Source organism: Carassius gibelio, chromosome A13 (genome assembly GCF_023724105.1).
Source record: "Carassius gibelio isolate Cgi1373 ecotype wild population from Czech Republic chromosome A13, carGib1.2-hapl.c, whole genome shotgun sequence".
Lineage (NCBI taxonomy): Eukaryota > Metazoa > Chordata > Actinopteri > Cypriniformes > Cyprinidae > Carassius > Carassius gibelio.
Genome location: NC_068383.1, coordinates 7,972,053 through 7,989,804, shown reverse-complemented (window position 1 = coordinate 7,989,804; position 17,752 = coordinate 7,972,053). Strand labels below are relative to the sequence as shown.

At 36.9% G+C, this 17,752-nt stretch overlaps 1 protein-coding gene and 1 long non-coding RNA gene across 4 annotated transcripts in view; one reads left to right on the top strand and one right to left on the bottom strand.

Moving 5' to 3' along the window:
* Positions 1-8,955, bottom strand: part of LOC128026031 (sodium/calcium exchanger 3) — a 37,312-nt gene extending 28,357 nt beyond the window's left edge. For all 3 annotated transcript variants that reach the window (XM_052612736.1, XM_052612737.1, XM_052612738.1), the window contains exon 1: positions 8,301-8,955. The gene's annotated coding sequence lies outside the window, so the exon portion shown is untranslated. The remainder of the gene's footprint in view (positions 1-8,300) is intronic.
* Positions 8,956-13,700: 4,745 nt separating this feature from the next.
* On the top strand, positions 13,701-16,199 carry LOC128026775 (uncharacterized). Its single transcript, XR_008186517.1, has 4 exons — positions 13,701-13,951; positions 14,684-14,783; positions 14,949-15,109; positions 15,497-16,199. It is a non-coding gene; the product is annotated as an uncharacterized LOC128026775 (long non-coding RNA).
* The last annotated feature ends 1,553 nt before the right edge of the window (positions 16,200-17,752 follow it).

Sequence of the window (17,752 nt, the reverse complement as noted above, 5' to 3'; positions counted from 1 at the left end):
TTCAATTGATCAAAAGTTACAGACATATTTATAATTATTTGAACTGACTTTTGAACTGAAGATTTTGAAAATATAAAAAAAAAAATACAAATGTATTAATCAGCATAACTGCTTTAAACATTAATAAAAAGAAATGTTTCTTGAACACCAAATAAGCGTATTAGAACAATTTCTGTGACACTGAAGACTGGTGTAATGTTTGCTTAAAATGCACTTTTGCCATCACATGACTGCAGAAATATACAGTATATATATACATATATATACATATATATATAATTTGGTCTTGAGAGAATCGAAAGACATGTTTGAGTTTGTACTGATTCACTGAGTTTTTAAATGCAGGCTTCAGTATTTTGGCAAGTATAAGCACTGATTCTAGAGGGGACACATGTGATATCTTAATTTGTGAAAAGCCTGCATTTAATCCTAATTATATATTTCTACAAATTGGTAAGAAGTCCCATTAAGTAACTACAATCATTAAATATTTTATGATTCCTGCAACTACTGTAACATTCAAGAAGCAGTTTAAATACGATGCACGATCAAACTCCAAAAACTCATAAACCCAGAAGATGTTGCAAGGAAGATGCAGATGAGCATAAATGGACTATGCGAGAGTTGTCAGGCTAAACCTGATAATAGTGAGTAAAACAAACACTCTCATACTCACACATATGCAGTGGGTTGTAAGTAAACAGCACAGTGTAGAAACAGAAGGCCTAATGAGGAAAAACTGTTTTGTAAAGCGAAAGAGCCCAGCCTGAAGCCTTGAGCTGCCCCCAACTCCCTCCTCTCTGTCTACACTACATATGTGACAATAAATAAAGGGTGAAAGAAGAGAGGAAGAGGAGGAAGCCTGTAATCACATGATGTGTGTTATACTGTGTTAACAGACAGAAACTTTACACATGAAAGATTATTACCATCCACGTCAGCTCATGCGTCAGCAGCACCACACATGTAGTGGTACTCTTATTGCGAAGACTGACACGGAAGAGAAGAAATTGTTGAATAAAATAATTATTTTTGGTTTCTTTGAGCACAAAAGGTATTCCTGTGGCTTCATATAATTAAGGTAAAACATCTGATGTTATATTGATTATTTTTAACAATACCCTTACTACCTTTCTGGGCCTTAAATGTGTGATGTCCATGGGAGGGTCAGAAAGCTCTCAGATTTCATCAAAAATATCTAAACTTTCGTTCCGAAGATGAATGAAGGTCTTACTGGTTTGGAACGACATGAGGGTGAGTAATTAATGATGACATTTTTGAAAGTGACATGACATACAGCCAAGTATGGTGACCCATACTTAGAATTCGTGCTCTGCATTTAACCCATCCAAAGTGTGTTAAATGCAGTTTGGCAGCCATTTATGCTGCGGCGCCCAGAGAGCAGTTGGGGGTTCGGTGCCTTGCTCAAAGGCACCTCAGTCATTGTACTGCCAGCCCGGGACTCAAACCCACAACCTTATGTTTAGGATTCAAATTCTCTAACCATTAGGCCACAACATCCTCACAGTTTGGGCGAACTATCCCTTTAATTCTTGCAGCTGTATGCTCAAATCAGTCAAAAAAGTCAAAATTATTTTCTGTGGTAATCAACACTATCTCACAGTCACAGATGTTGAGAGAACTGAAGTGAAATGTTAGAAGCTGAAATATTTAAACATGGATAGAGGAATGCTTCAAAGCGAGGCCGCGGTGGTCTACCATGCAGTTAAATAGGATTTCCTGTCTGTTGTGTATGTATGTATGTGAAATGTGCCTGTAACAAGAAGTTATGGAAGTAGCAAGCCGATTAATTATAGATGATTAGATTTAGACTGATGCAATTTAGACTGTGTGTGTGTGTGTGTGAGAGAGAGAGAGAGAGAGAGAGAGAGAAACCCACTACTGGCAAGTTAGATAAATTAGTCAAAACAAATAGTGGGTTATAACTGGTGAAACTCTAATTTACTACAAATACACTGCCACACACACAGACACAATCTTGTCTGTGTTTGTAACCCCTCTTTATCTTTTCCTGTTACTTTTAGGACACTAAACATGTCCCTTACACTAATATGACAGGCATCAGCAAACAATCCTGAATGACAACACTTCAGTTAGAAACACTAAAACAAGAGGAGCTAATGAAAAGTGTGTGTGTCTGAGGTATTGTAGCATATCTGAATAGTCTGAAGCTATCTGAAAGATTTGTCTTATCCCTCGATATATAGTCAGCACCTGTTACCATAGCAACACAATGGAACGCGTGGGACAGGAATATTTTTATGGGTCTCTGAAATCATGCTCATAAAAATCAAACAAAGCTTGGATACGTTTTGGGGCCCAGCGTGGGTTTGCATCTCCTCATCAGAGAAACTGAATCCCATCCACTGGACCACAGTGACTGTTTATTTACTGCCAAACAACCAAACTATCACACAACATTACCATCCAAGCATAGTGAGTGTTATATGTAGTTGATGTCATATGGGTATAAAATTACTACTGTTCCACTACGATTGCTAAATAAACATACATGCAAAAAAAAAAACACAAGCATTCACATTTGCTGCTTAGCAAAGTTCAAATGTTGTGGGAATTTATATAGTGTGACATCTAAGCCTCAGTTTGACCTATTCATGATACATTTGGGGTCAGTAAGATTAGTTTCTAGGAAATCAGTATTGTTATTTAGCAAAGATGCATTCAATGTAAATAGATTTATAATTAAAAATATAATTATAATAATTTATAATTTAGAACTTTCTATTTATCAAAGAATTCCTACAAATGTAAAAAAAAAAAATAAACATTGATAATAGTAAAAAATGTTTCTTGATCAGGAAATCTGCAATAATCTACTTTCTGAAAGATCATGTGGGACTGAAGGCTGGAGTGATGATGCTGAAAATTCAGCTTTGTATCACAGGAATGAATTACATTTTAAAATATAGTCAAATAGAAAACAGGTATTTTAAACTGTAATAATATTTTACAATATTACTGTATTTTTCATCAAATAAATCAGAATCAGAAAGTGCTTTATTGCCAAGTGTGTTTACCCACACAAGGAATTTGTTTTGGTGTCAGGAGCTTCCATTACAGAAAGTACAAACACAGTGCAGACATACATATAATTTAAGGTAATAAAAACACTAATAATAAAGAGAATAGACAATAAATCATAAATAACAATATACTATTAAAATACAGAGAAAAAAAGAAAATGTCAGTAAACAGAACTCTGAATGTACATAAGTGCTATTTACAGAGTTATTTACAGATGTACAGTCCTGAGGTGTGTTATGTGGTGTACAGGTTTGTTAAGTTAATCCAGCCTTGTTAAGCATAAATATTTTCACATGCTTAAAATCTACAGTAGTCTGAATGCTCATTTACAGCACTTCCTCTGAGTTGTTTTAAACTTAAACTGTACAGTTTATGCTCACAAATCATACGACACTGAACCTGGAGTCTGTCTGGCCATTATTTGAAAATTAAACATCTTGAAAGGCAGAAATACAACAAAAATGTCCTCTGTGAGCAGCTCATCTCCACACTCATCTGTGGCTTTTCAAGACAAATACAGTATAGTAATAGCTATGGCTTTGATGACGACTGCAGATTTTCAAAAAACAAAAAGGTGATACTTAAATCATAATTTGCTCCGATATTTTACATACACTAAAAAAAAAAATCCTTTGATTATTAAAGCCTCTGAAGTCAAAGACGACTCTGGTCAAATGCATTCATATGTGTGTAAGAGTGTTATCCCAATTTGACCCTCAAACCTGTATCAAAACCTCAATTTGGTTCTCCAAGTCTCAAGGTACAGGTCTACAGATACACCCGTGAGACGGTAGAGTGCTGACAGAGATGACAACACACATGCATACCGACTCTTTCACTCTCGCAGCATCAGAGTCAATGCCAGCATGAAAAGTAATGCACTAAAAACACAGTAGAAGAGACGACACACACACTTTCACACAGCATTGCATGGAAAGCCCACACAGAGATTCTTACAATTACACATTTCTCCTTTCATCATCCTACCACTCTTGGTCTGTTTTTCTTACTCTTTTTCAGACAGATGCCAACTCATTGGTTCGAAATCTGATAATTTGATATTTAAAGACCCTCGGCATACTATGTTTTAACTATGTGGATTGGTAAAAAATTTTATGAGTGACTTCTGTGGAAGAAGAAAAAATTATATTCTGAAGAATATTGCAGTCCAAACTGAATGGGACCAGTGTTATTTTAGTATAATTTATATACTAATTTACAAAATGTAATAATATTTTGAACTAACGTTGATTTTCATTCTCATCTTAATTTAGGTTTTAGCAATTTTGTGCTTTTGTCATTTTTGTAATTTTTATGAGTAAATTTAGTTGCTTTAGTTTTAGTAATGTATTACTTTTACTACTTACCGTAGTACTACTTACAAATTTTACTACTTAGTTTACAACTAATGTAGTAAAACATTTCAAGGTTTTAAAGTTTTTCTTAGTTTTAAGTTCATCTAATGTTTATATTTTACATTTACATTTAAATTAATGCAACTGGCAGACCAGAGTGATCTAAAAAATGTTTTCCTCGGAATCAAACCTATGACCTTGGCGTTGCTAGCACCATACTCTGCTATAATTAGTAGTTTTATTTTATTTAAAACACCTTTTAGGGTTCCATAGAAAAAACTAAGTAATGCAGGTTTGTATCAACATGAGGATGAGTAAATGATGCCAGAATTGTCATTTTTGGGTAAATGACTTTTTTTGGGGTTAACTACTTTTAAAAAAAAAAAAGTGAAAGTGACGTGACATTCACCCAAGTATGGTGATCCATACTCAGAATTTGTGCTCTGCATTTAACCCATCCGAAGTGCACACACACAGAGCAGTGTACACACACACACACTGTGAACACACACCCGGAGCAGTGGGCAGCCATTTATGCTGCGGCGCCCGGGGAGCAGTTGGGGGTTCAATGCCTTGCTCAAGGGCACCTAAGGGCACCTATGTCGTGGTATTGAAGGTGGAGAAAGAACTGTACATGCACTCCCCCCACCCACAATTCCTGCCGGCCCGGGCTCACCTTTCGTATTTTGGCACTCACCTTTCGATTGTGAGTTCGATTGGGAGTCCAACTCTCTAACCATTAGGCCACGACTTCCCCCAAGGAACTCAACCAAGCCACGACCTTAATCCTCCCCACCCCCCAGCTATTTGAATTTCCGTAGGCGGGAATTATTTTAAAGTGTCCTGTTATGCTATTTTTACCGATCTAAATATTGTTTTGGGAGACTCCTACAATAGGATTATGCATGCAAGGTCAAAGAATGCTATGTATATGTATTTAATATCACCTTATTTTCCAGCGATTCTCAAACTCTGCTCTGGTCGGTGTTGGAAACTATAAACCTATTTCAGTAGTTTTGTATATTGAACGCTCTATACAAAATATAAACATCTATTATTTATCATACTCACAGGTCGTGATTCAGTGGAGCAGCTGGTCCAAATTAACAGGATCCTGATCCACCTTTCAATAGCAAGCGTTTTGTAAAACCCGTGATGAACTCCCAGAGATTAGAGAAGCAGTAGTCACTATAATGACGTATTTGTGGGCGGGGTCAAGTCATTCTTTATTTTGCGAGACAATAACTTTATTTATTGCAAAACTTTATTTAAAAGCAATACTGGAAATGGCATAATAAGGGCACTTTAATGATATTCTATGGACCACTTTGTGACATCACAAAACCCGGAAAACATCTCTGTAGTCCAAACGAGCCTTTGGATGTAGTTCTTGAAAAGAGATTTTTTTTTTTTTTTTTTTTCAATGAAATATCTCCCTTTGGAGTGGACTTTGAGATTTGTAACTGTGAAGATCTTTTTTTTTTTTTTTTTGCCCAAACATACACACTACACACTGACTAAAATTAAAAAAGTGAAAGATCATAATAGGAATCCTTTAATTATAAGTAGTTTATAGCTACATCTCCAATACTGGTCCAATGAAATTAATTCAATAGATTAAAGTAGGAGCCATGCCTTGATCCAATCACACAGATTGTGAGTCTGAATCTCATTCATACCAAGATCAGGTCAGACCTCTCAAGAAACATGACTGGCAGCGTTTCAGCACGGTGAGCCAATCGTGGGTAGCCTCCTTTCTACCGCCTCAGCTGTTCCCATAGCAATGAGATGCCTGTGGGTTGCAGGCTAATACGATCATGTGGATCTCAGCATGTGTTAAAGTACCTTGTTGGCACCTGTAATCAATGGGCAAATAGCAAATAGCTGCCTTGATGTTTTTCGAAGCATACAAATTCTCTATGACAAGGACTTACTAGTAAACAGGCCACACGCTAGGCATAAATTGTGGGGGAAAAGTAAGTTTGGAAACCGTCTTCCGTCTTCACTCTTCCGCTCTCTCCTTCTTGTATATATCACACCTCATCCTGCGTCGCAGAACCCTCAACAAATCTGTTCATAAGCAACTGTTGACAACTGCTGCTGAGAGGCATCTTAGTGATCACTTCAGACAATAAACAGACTACAAATATTCACACAAAAGGCATATGAACAACTCAGGCTAATTAACATACTAATGAGGCCCTTAAGCTAACGAATTGTGTGTGCTCATTAGAGAAAAAATTGGAGGCAGTCAGTCATGTCTGCTAATGTGTGTAAAAATGTATGTTTTTTTGCCGTACACACTCACAGCTGCAAATGACACTGTAAAGTCAAATACCACACAAATGCATAACAGCATGTTTGCTGCCAGCAGCACTTCTGTTTCCCAAAGTTTTGGCTTTCACTGGCATGGTGAAGAAAGAAGAAGAACTACATGTCTCTCAGGGTAACAGGAGACAGGGCAAGTTAGAGACACCCACAAACATGAGCCTCCCTCCACCCTATTTTAAGAAATGCCCAGTTGGGGCGACACCTGATAGGGGTATAAACAGAGTGAAGGAGAGTGTGGCAGGTGGCAGCTGTTCTGAATTAATCACATATCTCAGCAAATTCTCTTTTACCTGTTCGGACCCCAAAGAACATGAGGAACTCACATCAGATGACTAACTCTACAATAACATATGTACATCTTACAAAACCCATTTTACCTCAAGTTTTACCATCGTGTTTGACATAAATACAGCATGAGGGACCTAAAAACTGGTGGACCAAATATGCTGTGTAGGATGCTGGGATTTTGTGAGGGACGTTTTGATATGTACTTAGAAAAGCACACATCCTCCATTTAAAAGAAAAATGGAGAAACTGTCAAAAAACTGAGCGACATTTCTCCTTATAAATGTTCCACAGGGATGGAAGTAAAATTTAATGATACTGGTTGATATTGTAATTCTATATGAGCGGTTTTTTGTACATTTGAAGACAACAAATAGACATAAGAATTATTCATATTTACTTCCTTCAGCAGTCAAAAGATGAGCATGATAAAAATAATCAATTGTGGTTCAGTAAGTGATTCAAATAAATTTACTTACGCTCAGAGTGATTTATGTGTTTTTGATTCGCTAAGAGAACCGGCTCATAAGAGTCATTCGTTCGAATCGAACTAGAATGGCCGAACTGAATGTTTTGGATCACTTAAAAGAACCGACTCAAACGAGTAAATCGTTCGGGAATCGGTCTACATTGGCCGCGCGGTATGTGGTTGATTCAGTCAAAAAGATTCGGCTCACAATAGTCATTTGTTCGGGAATCGAACTATTCTGATCACTAGATTCGGTGGCAGTGTTGCCGCTGAATAGTAGTGCAGGAAACACTGTCAAAGAGTTTTTAGTACGGAGATTTGACCGCATTAGCGAATGATGATGGCACGTTCGAAAACCGTTGACGGAAACGTGATGAAATTATTCGTTTAAAAATGGAAACGGTTCTCGGTTCTCAGTCCAGATGATCCCTTTGAGTTTTCTAAAGCAGCATAAACTAAATCCACATTTTATCATAAAAAATAAAGGCATAGAAATCATTATGGTTCTTTCGGTAATCACTACAATGACGAATTCAGCACTGCCAGAGATTATTTTACGTTTGAGTGGCATTATGGTGGAAATGATCCTGTGACGCAAATTTGGAGACATCTCGCTCCACAGTAATTCCACATCGCGCTGATCAAATCCACTCCGAACAGCGCCTGCCGTTTACCGAGGAAAATTCGCTACGTTCCAGCTTCTCCTAAATAAAGCCGGTAGCGCCTCTAACTGCACTAATTATCGCTGACTAACCAATAGCGACGCGCAAACGCAATGAACGGAAGGTACGTACCTGTGATTTAAGCAAATGAGGAATGCTTTCCTGCTAAATGATTTTTGGCAATGCCAAATATTCCATCCAGATCCGTTTCCTCTCCGTTACGCGTGCAACTGACTGTTTCTCGGTGGCAGAAATACCCCAGGGCCGCTTTCGCCCTCCTTCGCACACACAGACCGACTCCGGTGCCTGCTCAGTTCCGGCAGATCGATGGAACCGGCGAAGTGATGCCTCTTTCCCTCGCGCGCCTCTGATGGATGCGCTGGTCACTGGAGCTGTCAGCGCGCGCTCAGATCGAAGCGCTGTTGAAAAATGGAACCTTGGAATCCATGTGATCGGTTCTTCCGCGAGCCCCGAGCAACAGCGGCGAACGAACGCTCGCGCCCCCTCCTCCCCCCTCTCTCTCTGTCCGTCTCACGTTATAGCGCAGGAAACAAGTTGGTGTTCTCACAACCGAGCGGGTCTCGTTTCATTTCATGACCAAGCATCCCGATTCAGCACCAGTGCAACCGCTGCATCTGAAGCCTTCCATCCGTCAGCATCTGTGCATTTCTTCTGCATGCATTACAAACCCGCTTGCTTAATTAGGCTACCGCTTCATTTGATCATGCAGCTGAGAGCGTTTTCCCGTGCATCACGAGAGGGACGATTTTAAGATGGCAAATATTAAGAATTAAATTCTCCTCTCTCTCCCCCTTGAATCTCCGCCCCCCTTCTCCAGATTTCGCCTTGGAAACACACCCTCCGCCGAACACACGCGGACACACGCGACTACGTCATAGCATCAGCTGGGACCGATTAGATGCACCATAATTCATGTGCATGTAATATCACATCTGCGCGCGTGCCTTGAAACAATGTTTAAAATACCAAGCATGACGATATGTGGAATAAATGCGTGGAGCAAAAAATATTTAGTTTGGTCAAGAAGCCTTAAGTCTTTAATGCTGCATGTTTGAATGTTGTTCTTGAGCTTACATCTGTGCTCCTACAATTACCTTCCGCAAAATGTGTAATTGTATGATTTTATGATAGCGTGATCTAATTTAATTTCACATTTCGTCTTACTTATAGACTGATACATAAAATAATGTATAACATTATTGGACCATTTTGAGACTGTGGACCAGAAACTGGCAGACTGGACGAATAATAGAACTGTCCACCCATAAATAGAGTTTGTTTCAGAACCTACCTACAGCCATATCAGAGAACTGAAAAAAAAAGTTACATTCTATTATAATAATAATAATAATAATAATATGTACATTTATAATCATTAATTATGTGTAAATCCTAGGCTATTTGTTATCATTAAAGGAATAGTTCAAACAAAAAAGGACATTTTGTCCTCATCTACTCACCCTTATGTTGTACCAAATCTATATGGTTTTCTTTTTTCCATGGAATATAAAATAATTTTAAAGAACACTGGGATCCAAACAACATTGCCTCTTTTGTGTTGCTCAAAATAAAGAAAGTCACAGCTTTGGAACGATATTGAGACACACCAATTAACACAGAATTTACCATTTTTGGTTATTAAATAGCATATTTCATACTACTCTCTAGATGTCATACCCTAGTTGGGAACTATTTTCTGTGAATATCCAAAAAAATGCCTATTTGTTTTCATAATAGTTAATTAACGTGTAAAAATATTCTCAACTGAAACATTTTTTAAGCCAACATATCCAAACCCACGACTTCCCATGACTGTGATGCCAAGGTCAACTGAAATATCATACTGATAAAAATGATACACTGAAAGTTGCACTGTAAGTAACTTTGAATAAAAGCATCTGCTGTAAGCATAAATGTAACAAAATGGGTTTCAAACACATTTTATGTTAACTATAAAACTCCCTGAGATGCTACAGAACATATTCTGAGGATATAACATTTACATTAGAAAACATAATAGAGAGTTTTGAATTTAAGCTCAATTTCATTGACATAATAGGGCTGTACAGGGTTAACAAACGATCTCAGTTTAGCTGTTTACAAGTGAAAATCTGTGAGGCCTTTTACTGACAATCAGATCCAAAACATTTCAGTCACCTAATCTGTGTTCCTGCAGACATCATTAATGCTGATATTATCAGTCCTCCTTCCAGCCAAGGAAAGTGTGTTTGTGTGTGTAAGAGAGAGAAAGACTGTGCCCAGGGTAAGCAGCCCACTTTACCAGCCTCTTCTAATTATGACTGCCCTTCACATGACCAAATCATTTATCACACATATAACAAAGCTAAAACAAATTGCCACAGACACACACACGTAATGACTTACACACACACACCAGCTGTTCTGTTGAGGAGGACTGTGGGTATTTTGAGTGAAGGACAAATCAGATCAGGATTGAATCAATGAATGCATCAATCGTTGCTGAGCTGATAATCAAACGTTTCTCTGGTGTTCGGTAATAAAACCTTATAATTTTTCACCACTCGTTACCAGTTGCTTCCAAATCACTGGATCACTGATGCTCATCTGGCTGCATGCTTAATGTGAGTCTTATAATATTTGTAATGAAAGCAAACACACCAAACAGACACAAACATTAACCAACTAACAAACAAGGGATTTGAACAAACCACTAACCTTAAATATTGAACAATGGCAAATAACTCATTCACACTGACACCAATTAAATCTGTGAAGTTCGTTGTTAGAACCATTCCTACTACATATTCAACTAATTCAGATAACATGGTTGTGGGAAATTTTCTTTCAATTCATTCAAAAAAACATCTACATGAAGTATAACTGGGTTTTGAATTGGAATGGCAGGAAGAAAGAATTTACAATGTACTAAAATACTGAAAAAAATAATAATAAGAAGAAAATAGGACATTCATTCACAGAAACGAACTAGGGTTGTAACCATAAAAGTAATTTATTAAATATGATCAAATATATTCAGTGTCTGGGGTCAGTAGGATAAATAAAAAATAAAATAAAAATTGTCAAGCCAACATTCAAAGTCCTTGCTTATCCCTTCTGTCATCTTTTCCAGAGCTCAAACCATGTGTGTATCCTCACTCGCCCCTCTGACTCCAGCAGTCATGAAGAGGCTAATCCAGTGAGAGCCAGAGAACAGCAGATATAGACCTCAGCTGTCTGTCTTCACCTGCAGTAAGACGGCCATGTGGCAGGCAAAAAGGCCATCAGCTGACTAAGCACGTCTGTCCAGTGTCCGCCATCAGTCGTCTTACCTACTGGGGACAACACCTATAGCAGCCAGTGCTAATGCACATTGATGGAATATTAACACACAGACACATACAACAAATTAAGGGACATTAATATCTTCTGTCATCTTTAACAGAGGTTAAACTGTGTGTGTATCCTCTTACTCCTCAAAATCACAGCTGCCCCAAAGAACATCTGCTATCTAGAACATCCTACATACACACATTCCCATGTTTTAAGGGGACATTCCATACACATAATGATTTTATACTGTACAACCTGTATTTTCTGTCCCCTGTATACTCACAGAAATACTTTCTGCTATTTTAGATTTTTTTTAAAAAATTCTGTATGATTCATAAGCTGTCAGGTATTACTTGTATTACTTGTTGGGATATTTGGTTTCAGTGTAGTAATACCAGGTAAACACACACACACACACACACACACACACACACACACACACACACACTACAGGCAAGCAGCAAGGTTTAAGGCTTATAGACAAATAACTTGGACAATCAGTGCTTTAGAAGTGTAAATACATCTGAAATTAGTTATGAAATACATCATGAAAATAGTTATCATGAGACATTTTTCCATAATGTTCCATAATGTGTTTTCACTGCATGAAAACGAAAGCAAAATCTAAATGAAAATATTCATAAACTGAAATGAAAAAAACGTTTACAAAATATGTTAACTAGAAAAAAAACACCTGCATTAAGCATCAAAATGTCACTTGACAGCAATTACACTATGTGAAATTACAAAAAATTAACAAACATTTTTAAAATGATACCTGCACATTATACCTTGCACATTATCTTTAGCAGCTTTGAAATTCTGAACAAATCTGAAAAAAAAACAAGAATAATGTTAAAACTAATTAAAACTAATCTCAAACTGAAAAACAAAAACAAATTTTAAATAAAAGAGAAATAAAAACATTACTGTTCAAAAGTTTGGGGTAGGTAAGTTTTAAGGAAATTAATACTTTTATTAGTAAGAATGCATTAAACTGCTGTTCTTTTGAACTTTCTATTCACCAAAGAATTCTGGGGGAAAATGCATCATGGTTTCAACAGAATATTGAGAATAACTGAATAACGGAACAGAACAACTGTTTTCATCACTGATAATAATAAATATTGCTTGAGCATCAAATCAGCATATTTAAGAGGAATTTCTGAAGGATCATGACACCGAACACTGGAGTAATGACTGCTGAAAATTCAGCTTTGCAATCACAGGAATACAAAATAAGTTATTTAAAATGGTAACAATATGTGTATCTGTGACGTAACATCACCACAGTATTGTATATATCTGTGTAGTGATGCCACAGATTAAAGGGATGGAGAAAGTATTTGCTCTGTGCGTAAATGCCTAGATGGCTTGTTAGTGCCAGTATAGTTGTGTGTGCAAACATGATTGGCAGAGCTGAAATGTGTGTGTGCTGAAGTATGAATGAATCTGAGATTGTGTGTCTACGAGATAATGCATTCATCTGTGTGCTGTGCCATAGTTCTGCCAGTGAGTATGTATTTTCTGCCTGAGCAGTCCTTCTGCTGCAGAGCATCAGGATATTTATAGAACACAGAATTATGACAAAGAAAAACAATAAGTTATGCATATAAAGCATCACATGCATGAAGAGGATTATCAGTTTAGTACCGGTGCAGTGTGAGTATAATTTAGTTGGATATAATAGTTTGTGTGTGTGTGATACTGATGTTATCTGTTTCAGTGTGGAGGTGTGTGTGTGTCATGCTAATTATGTGTTACAAGCTCTAAAATATAATTACAAAACTAAGAGTTCATGTGGGTGTTTGTTCTACAAGGGGGAAGAGGAGTTTTTCTCTAAACATTGCCAATTTCACAGCAGGGCCCTTTGTGTAACCTTTACACACACACACACACACACACACACACACACACACACACCTTTCTGTCCTATCTGCCATGTGATTTGCTTTCCCAAGAAGTATGCAGTACATATTGAATTTGATTTCTTCTTTTCTTAGTGCTGCAATTAAAAATGTATGGAGTTTTCTTGCAGTTTGTGATGAAAAATTAAAGCACACGTGTGAGGGAGTCTCAAACCACAGTCTGAGAACATGACTACACACTTACAAATATGAAACGATTATATCTGATGCAGAAAAGCTAGTTCATGCATTCATGACCTCTAGACTGGACTATAGTACTGCACTCAGGTGGCAACCCATTCTCACTCCAAAGGCGTCAAAAACCGAAGCATGGTCAAGCGCCCCTAGCGTCACTTTTATGACGCCAAATGTGCCTCTCGGCGTCGACTATCGAAGCACTACGACCTTCATTGCTTTCAGTGGGAAACTTTTGGCGTCAGAATTCGACACGAGGACATGAGATGTTTATCGCTATGAAATCACGTTCAAGAAGTCTCATTCAGCACACATCGCGCGATACTTGCTATCATTTCCACAGTTTGGGTGAGTAGTCGTATATACGCTCTTTTAATGCCTTTTATCAAATGTATTCTGTCTTCTTTATTAATCAGATTAGTGCCATATGTTTAATCGCTGTATTATATCGGTCATCCGCGGCTGTCTTTGAGTTTCATTGCGTTTAAATAAATGAACACAGCTGCTAATTAGTGTGATTAAACTCTATCTGTCACGTGACGTGCCATAGACCTTCGATCCGTTTTATATTATTATTAATTTCAGGATCAATGATGTAAGTTGTATTTGTAGTAAAATCATGGTAATCACGACACAATAGTAATAAATGAAATGTGAAGTTAAAACACAGTAAATGGGACATTAGTAACTGTAACTGTAGTTTTACTATGATATATTAATAATCAATACAACAATACAATAATCACCAAACCAGCTATGTTTGTATCACTGTAATGTTAGTGTTTTTATGTGCTTTTATATGACAGAAATCACAGTAATCATGTGTTCTGTACCATGCTTTTAATACCTTTTAATGTGAATCCAAAAAAAAAAAAACATCAAATTAAAAATAAATAATAAAACGTGTATTTTTCCATCTTGCAGTTCATTCATATCAGTTTATATATATATATATATATATATATATATATATATATATATATATATATATATAAATATTTTGCTCACAGATCATTATTAACATTCTGTATATAATTCAATTTTATTTTCTCTCCCCTTTTTTATTATTTTTATTTTTAGCTGAAAAGACGTAAAGGCAGTCAGCCCAGTGGTGTTTCTGGAGAGGGATTCCTTCAGAAATGGAGAAGACAGAAAGCTGCGGAGGCAGATATTTGCAGCAGTAAGTCTGTGATAGTTTGTCTCTTTTATCAAAAATTCCTGCTGTTATAATTTGTACAGCATTTGTTGTTTCTTAAACTGTTGCACTGTCCAAATACCCACACTTGCCATCTTTTCACTTGACCACTTGATTACTTATTTGAAGTCTTTCCTGTATTTGGCCTAGTGTTCGAGTGAGCATGATGACCACGAGTGTGTGTCGAACTTTTCATGACCTGATGACTGTGTTTCCCAATCCTGATCCTGGAGAACCCCAGCACTGCACGGTTTTGGCGTCTCTCTTATCTGCCTTGGAGTCTTCACTGATGAGCTGATGAGTTGAATCAGGTGTGTTTGATCAGGGAGACATCTCAAATGTGCAGTGTTGGGGTTCTCCAGGACCAGGATTGGGAGCCACTGCCTTATGGGACACTTATGTGTTTAAAGAGATTTTTAATATCTAATTATCAATATTTCACATACTGTACTAAACACATCACAGTCTTAATAATCCAGTTTAACACTTGTATGATATTGTACAAGCCCCAGGACGGTCTCATCTGACACTATCAAAAGAATTCATATGACTATAGCTTGTTATTAATTACTTGCTTTCAATAATGGATTCATTTAACATTTAATTTTACAGCATCTTTACAGAGGCTGCTTTTATGGTCTAAACAAAACACAGTGTAATGTATAAGTTGAATGTAATGTAATATTTCTGTTTTACAGGATTGTTTGAGGATAACACTGCAGTTCTCCATCATGCACAAGGACTCACCTCGTTAACTCTTTATCCCCCACACACACAGATATGGTCCCTGGATCAGTGATTAGACTTTGCAGTGGTTTGATTTTTGCAGAAGATGTAACTTTGTTTTATTTATAAGCTCATAATGAATACATTACAGAACCAGTGATGAAAACAATAATTAAAAATAGTATTTTTCGTATTGATAAAGCATTTTGTTCTCTTTTTCAAGCTTCATACAGTGAACTTTTTAGACTTTAATTAAGAGTTTTAGTAAAGGAGATATTCATACACAGTCATCCCCTAGCTCCAGTCATGAAGTGAATTCATGATGTTATGTCAAAGCTAGCAGGTGTTTGTTTTCCTGAACACTTTCTCTGTCTTCCATTGTTCAGACAATCAGTGTTTATTTGATGCTGTGCTGATTGAGTTTTATAGATGATATTGCACACTTGACATGCATGTCTTCATGGTGTTTTTTTGTGAGTTTGAAACATTTACATTGTGTTGTATAACATTTTGGTCAATTTAATTTTTTTAATAAAATTGATCTTTTTCCAGTGTTCTCTGAAAGACATACTGTATTTACTGTTTTGTTTTTTAATAAAAGCATTTTCATTTGCATACTGAAAATAGTTAATGTTTATAACATAACTGCCTTTTTATTCTTTATGGTGGCAAAAACGAGCTTGGTGACAGAGGATGCAGTGTAGTAATTTGGGCATGTTGTCTTTAAATGAGTTTGACATATCAATAAATAATGGAAGATCCTTACAAAAATATGCATGTTTATTATGCTTTATGTATTTATTTGTTCATTCATTAATTCATTCATTCATTTATAATTTCTGTTTTTATTCCTAGGGTTCAAATGGTAGAGAATGGTAAATCACAGAAACACAAATGTGAACAATTTTAACTTTAAAACACAATGTAATATACAATGTAAATTTTAGAAGCACGTCATTTGATTAGTAAATATATTTGTCTTTGGTCAAAAAAAAAATATACAAATCTTAAAAATGTGTCTTATATTTAATGAGAGGAATCTATCTGTTGGATACAACTGCGACTGCTGGGCATGTGCACATCAATATTGCCCAATTTTTGTCAAGCTGAACAACGGAGGAAGGTGAAGACGTTAATAAAACAGTATCTTATAAGTAGCAAGCTTAATCTATTGTTAACCGAATCTATCCCTTCAGCCGAAAAACGAAAGACATCTGTCATACATGGATAAGGAAATGTGACGCTGCTGCTCAGCTTAGATGTCATTGGCTATGACTTTTCAGGACAGTCTGTGGTTGGACTATCTTTTAACCCATATTAAACAGCGCATCATGTTAAAAAGTATGTTTTGCTCCTATCATCACATTAGTAATATATTAAGTCAACAATGAAGTGTTGCTATCTTGAGAAAAATGACATCTTTAGCGAGATCCTAATCCTAACCCTAAGCATAACTTCAATGAACTACAAAAACAGCCCCCTAGTGTTGCCTTTCTATAGATAGAACGACGGAGGCTTGTGGGTAATGTAGTTTAAAACTTTTTATTAACGAAACTAAATAAATTATTTATTTTAAGGTAAACTGGATATCTAAATATGTTTATTGTGCAAACATCTGTGATATATTTGAGAGGCAGGCTGAAATGTGGTATTTTACAGTGAGCAATATTTAAAATGCTTTTATGTCAGCTTTCCACTTATTTCTGAAAACTGAGCTCAACATTATTTTATCAGCATAGCATAAGTAATAATCCTGCCCATTTTCTCTTTGATATGTTAATTGGACTCTGATTTACAGCCATTTGAAATGTACAGTTTTGGGCTCTTCCGGGGGGTGCTACTGGGCCCCTGGGGGTAGCAGGGCAGTAAAACGTCTCCGGTTACTATCGTAACCTCGGTTCCCTGAGAGGCGGGAACGAGACATTACGTCAGCTAAGACGTATATGGGAACTCTTCCCTTCTCCACTTTCACTGAAATCTTATTGGCTAACGCCAGCTGGGGACAGCTGGCCAATTGACGCGAAGCATGCAAATACTGGCGGGTAAGCGTGCAGTATAAAATGCATGGGCGCGAAAATTACGTCAGAATCACGACTGAACGCTAGCACAGCTGATCAAACAGCGACCACGGCGGCTAACGTAATAGGCTTGTTCGACTTCATGCAGTTTTGCGCAAACCGATCGTCGGCTGACTTGAAGCAGTGCATGCCGGTTAGAAATTTTGTCCG